This window comes from Lygodium microphyllum, chromosome 7 (assembly GCF_053477565.2).
Source record: "Lygodium microphyllum isolate KBCC chromosome 7, Lygodium_microphyllum_v1.1.10, whole genome shotgun sequence".
Lineage (NCBI taxonomy): Eukaryota > Viridiplantae > Streptophyta > Polypodiopsida > Schizaeales > Lygodiaceae > Lygodium > Lygodium microphyllum.
The window spans coordinates 23,270,119-23,276,231 of record NC_141141.1 but is presented as its reverse complement, the minus strand read 5'-3'; positions in this window follow the sequence as shown (position 1 = coordinate 23,276,231).

Below are 6,113 nucleotides of genomic sequence, written 5' to 3'. Positions count from 1 at the left end.
ATTATATCAGCTTCTTCCCTTGATCATGTTTTGTCTGTGGGTTCTATCCCACATGTAACTCTTTGGCAGGCCCATTTGGGCCATATGTCTTTGAAGGGAATGAAAATGCTTTCTGGTTTGCAGTACTTACCGCCCCTTGATTGTGCATGTTTTGATTCATGTGAGCATTTTCTTTATGGCAGGCATACTAGGTCTACGCATAAGAAGTCTGGTAGGCCACGCATGAGTGAGCTCTTGGCATTGGTACATTCGGATGTCTGTGGGCCCATGCCTTGTCAGTCTATGGGTGGTGCAAAGTATTTTGTTACGTTCATAGATGATTTTTCATGGAAATTTTGGGCTTATCCCATTAAGCTGAAATTCGATGTCTTGGCTGTGTTTCAGAGATGGCTTGCATTGGTTGAGAACCAGTCTGGGTATAGGCTAAAATGCCTAAGGATAGATAATGGGGGTGAGTATGTCTCACGTGCTTTTGAGCAGTTATGTGATGAGAGGGGTATTAAGAGTTAGTTGACCGCCCCCTACACCCCCCCAGAATGGTTTGGCTGAGCGGATGAATAGAACCATCCAGGAGCGTGTACCCAATATGCTTAGTCATGCAAGCCTACCACAGAGCTTTTGGGTTGAGGCAGTTAGTACAGCTGTGCATGTCATAAATAGATCACCTTCTAGTGGTTTGGATTTCCAGGTTGTAGAGGAGGTATGGACTGAAAACCCCCCTCTTATGCGCATCTCCCTGTCTTTGGATGTGAGGCATTTTGCCATGTGCCCAGGGACAAGAGAAGTAAGTTGGATCCCAAGAGTATCAAATGCATTTTCCTTGGTTATGGGGATGCAAGCGAGATGGGTTACCATCTCTGGGATTTGCAGGCGTGGAAAGTCATCCGCAGTCATGATGTAGTCTTCCATGAAGATAAGATCCATAGGCAGCCTGAGAGAGTTGTTGAGATCCACAGGGTCATATTTCAGGAGGAGCCGAGAGCTCCCGCATAGCCTGTTGGATAGCCTATAGCTGCAGCAGATACTCATGGTCAGGGTGTTGGACAGGCGGTTGGGTAGGCAGCAGAGCCTACCGTGAGACGATCTACTAGAGACAGACATCCACTTGATAGATTTCAGCCCTCGATGCATTATGTCTTGGTTACAGGTGCAGGAGAGCCTTTCACTTATGATGAGGCTATGCGTAGGGGTGACAGTCACTCCTGGGAGAGGGCTATGCAGTCTGAGATAGACTCCCTGCATAAGAATGACACTTGGAATTTGGTTTCCTTGCCTACGAGCAAGAAGGCTTTGCCATGCAAGTGGGTGTACAAGCTAAAAAGTACCCCTGGACACCCCAAGCTGGCATACAAGGCTAGATTGGTAGCAAAGGGTTTTAAGCAGGAGCATGGTGTGGACTTTGATGAGGTCTTTTCTCCTGTGGTTAAGATGACCACCCTGCACTTAGCCTTCGCTTTGGTTGCTCAGCTTGACTTGGATTTATACCAGATGGATGTCAAGACGGCTTTCTTACATGGGGACTTGCATGATGAGATTTATATGGAGCAGCCTAAGGGCTTTGCAAAACGTGGCAAGGAGCACCTAGTGTGCAAATTGAAGAAAAGTTTTTATGGCTTGAAACAGGCACCTAGGGAGTGCTATCATAAGTTTTATGCCTTTATGCAGTCACAGGGCTACAGCTGGAGTGCTGTGGATCCGCATCTTTACACGAAGAAAGCCCGTGATGGTTCTTTATTGATTTTGGTACTCTATGTGGATGATATGCTGATAGCAGGGAAAGCTCATGATGAGGTAGATGCTCTTAAGGCTTAGCTTAAGAAGAGCTTTGAGATGAAAGATCTGGAACATGCCGCTCACATACTTGGTATGTGCATTAGATGCGACAGGCATCAGGAACTCCTCTACTTGTCACAAAGGGAGTACATTCATAAAGTCTTTGAGCGCTTCCGCATGCAGGACGTAAAGCCTATTGGCTGTCTTATGTGAAGGTATCACAGGCTGATTGTCCGCAGATAGAAGAGCAGAAGGCCGAGATGGCCAATATTTCCTATGCATCCGCAGTGGGCAGTCTTATGTATGCCATGATAGACACTCGTCCAGATATTGCCTCTGCAGTTGGTGTTGTGGCATGCTGTATGACTACACCTGGCAAGAAGCATTGGGATACTGTGAAGGGTATCATGAGGTACCTGAAGGGCTCTGTAGATATGTGCATATGCTATGGCAGCCAGGATACAGGAGTCATGGGGTACACTGACTCTGGTTATGCAGGACATGCAGATAGTAGGAAGTCCACTTCCGGCTATGTATTCACCTATGCTGGAGGTGATGTTTCTTGGATGTCCAGGGTGCAAAAATGCACGGCCCTTTTCTACTACAGAGATTGAGTATGTTGCAACCACTGAGGCTTGCAAGGAGGCCATTTGGTTGGGTCGTTTAGTTGCTAACCTTGGTATTGATGCTATCCCTACACTGCATTCGGATTCTATGAGTGCTATTCAGTTAGCCAAGAATCTGGTCTTCCATGCGAAGATGAAACACATTGAGGTGAGGTATCACTTCATACGTGGGGTCATTGAGGACAAGTCTGTTGATCTTGTCAAGATCTCAAACTGACCAGAATCCTGCAGATTTGCTCACGAAAAGCCTCTTTACAGAGCGCTTTACCTTCCTCAGGAGGTTGATGGGCGTGGGATGAGATGACATCTTTCCTCATCTTGTTGTACATGTGTACACGTTGTACTGTCTTTTTCTTTTTCTTTTCACTCCTCACTAGGGTAGATTCGCCTTTAAGTGGGAGGTTGTTGGGGGTGAAGGCGCCTCTGCCTAGCCGCCCGTGTATTACTACACTGACAGTCACCGCCACTGGACACTGCAGGTGGTGGGCGCCCGTCATCGTCACTTTATTCTTTATTCTTTTAGTAACAGTTTGAATAAAGGAAGGCCCAGTCACACATTGTGACTATTGGAGTTCCCATTTCTAGTCTCTCCCTTTCTTGCTCTTACTCTCCCGCCATAGCTCTCAAGTCCAACCTTCGATCCATCGCTCCCTTTCAAGGTAAACAATCCATCTCACAATTGAAGGAGTCCTTTATGACCCTCAAACTCACCCAACCACCTCTCCTCTCATCATGAGGTTCCTAATTCCATGATGTATATCCCAATTCTCATGTGTACAAAGAACAGTGTGTGCACAATAAAAGGTGCTCTCTCAAGTGCATGTGCATCTAAATTTATTGCATATAGCTGCAATGGGCATTATGCAGCGCTAGTGCTCAATGATGATGCAATAAGTACATCGACCCAACCCATGGCATAGAAGTAATTGAAAAAATTTAAAAGACGACCCCCAAGTGTAGTGTATCCAACAAGTGCACTGTGAACTGGTCGTAAACCCGTAATCCTTGTGTTGCAAACATATGGGCAAGGAAATATACCTGATTTAGGACATCCAGCAACTTCAATCAAAATCTAGCTCCAACCTATCCAAGAAAATACCAATCTTGACCAAGACTATCAAGTTTTCAAGCACAACAAATCCAAAAAAAAAGACAAAAATAAATCCTAGTTTGATCAAACACAAAAAATTTAGCTATAAAGCAACAAGACAAACATTCATACAAATGACTAAAATAAAAAACATCCTACGTATCTAATGTTTCGCTAGGGTTTTTCACTTTATGTGATAATGCTTGACAACACTTAATACTCCTCTAATCACAAAACTACTCAAAGGCTTTAGATATGTACTTGCTCCCATTGTTAGATTATGTAGGCATTTGAGCTTATATCCAGACTAGTTTTCAATAAAAGATTGAAATGTAGCTAAGACTTCTGATTTTTTCTTTATGGGTTATACCCAAACCTTATGCGAGTAATCATAAATGAAAGTAATAAAATACTTCACACCACCTAACAACTTGTAGGGAATAGGTCCACAAACATCGGAATGAACAAGACCCATATGCTCACCTATGCGTATAATGCCAAACTTCTTATGCGAATTATGAGTTTGCCATAAATACAATGATCACAAGAATCAAAACACTTATAGACAAGGGGTGGAAGATACTACAAATGGGTAAGTATTTTCATTCCCTCTAATGACATGTGTCCAAGGCAGCGATGCCATAATGATACATGTGATACTATAGCCGCTGCAAAAACATGGTCGATAGACCGAGATACAAGTAATAAAGAGTGCACCTCGTGCTAGGACAAGATTTCCATGGGTAAGCTTCCATGAGAAATTACCAAAAGATACAATATAACTTGCATTATCCAATAATCCAGGTGACAACAGGCTTTTGGTCAAAGCTAGAACATGCATGTGTACATCATGCAAAGTAAACATACTGTGACTAAAGGAAACTATAGCTGAACATCTCCAATATCAACAATATCCAATGCCAAGTCATTACCCAATCTAGTAGATCCTATCATACTGCGATAGGATTGGAACCATTGTCGATGAGGGGTGACATGAAAGGAAGCCCCTGAATCAAACAACTAACATTGAGCATAGGTAGATGAGGCATCAGTCGACTATAAAATATCAAGAGAAGAAGCTACAAGTATATACTCATAATCAGAATTGGTTTGCAATGCTGCAATCATCATTCTTTAACTGCACATTTTCCTTTTATTTGCACCTATCATTAGAATTGGTCTGCACAACATTAATCTCTTCAATCTTGACATTGGACTTGCTTGCTAGGGATAATGTTGCGATCGTCATTCTTTAATCGTACTTTATCCTTTTCTTTGTGCCCGTCATTATGCATTTTATGACAGTGGCTAAATATGACCCTGCTTCCTACAATAGTAACAAGTCAATGTGAACTTACAGCCATGGGAATTACCACAAGATTATCCACATGACTAAGAACAAGACTGCTAAGAGTCTCTCCCATGGTAATCATTAGCGCTTCTACCATTATTACCCCTAATGGTCAAAGCATGAGAGGTGTGGGAAGAATCTACATTCTTTCTGTTAACCTCTTCATTCAATAGAGCACCCTCTACATCCTGCAATTTCAACCCATCCAACAAAGCATATGTGTAGACATAGCAGTACATAATATGTCTCATGACTCAAGCAATGTAACCAAGAACAAGAATAAGGGAGGAAGATTGTCCTTAATTCAATTCCCTGTGAAGGAAAGTGACTGAAAATAGAATGAAACTCATTTAAGTGGGTGGATATGAAAGTCCCCTCCATACAGAAGGTCCATGAGTTGGGCTTTGCTTATCATAGACATTGCAAATCTTATCCCATAACTCCCATGTGGTTTGCCCATCAGAGACAACATTATAGTAGACGTGCTTAGAGAGTGACAAAATGATTGTATATTTATATAACTCATCTAGTTTAGCCCAATTCTCTACATCAAAATGTTTGGGCTTTACATCATCATGTCTTAATGGCTTAATTTGTAATCTATATACTAGATCCTGCTAAATTTGTGCCTCCTAATAGCTGTAATTTGTGCCATTTAACTTCTCAATGTTAAAGATAGCACTATCATTTTATCCACCAGCCATAATGCAAGAGATGAAAGCACAATCCAAGACAAATAAGGTGATGCAAATGATAGCTAAACAGCCCAAAATCACAACCAAAACAAAGGCTAAGCAAGATAAATTGCTAGAAGGATGAGCTCTTCACTAACTAGAATTGAGTAACTATCAAATCCAAGTGATTGCCCTAAGATAGAATGCATAAAAGTGAAACGACAGGCTACTGTAATAAACTATAGCAATATCCAACAATTGAGTATGAGCAATTAAGAAAGAAATTCTAGGAACAACCGGCAATGAAGGCTATCATAAGTGTAGTGTGTAAGTAACCATACATGCGGTAGGCATATACATAGGAGATCTCAAAGTAAAGAGAAGAGAGTTGCCAAATGCATAACCCTATGAGCAAATATCAATATATATAACCTAGAAGCATATAAATATCACTGACAACACACTGATAGACATAAGTGTTAGGCCCAAAGTAAGTGATCAAATCAGCCCACTATACGAAAACTACATCCAATACATATCAAGAGAGCATGTACATGAAGTGAGTGTCCCACTGTCTCAATGGAATGAGCGCAAGCTCA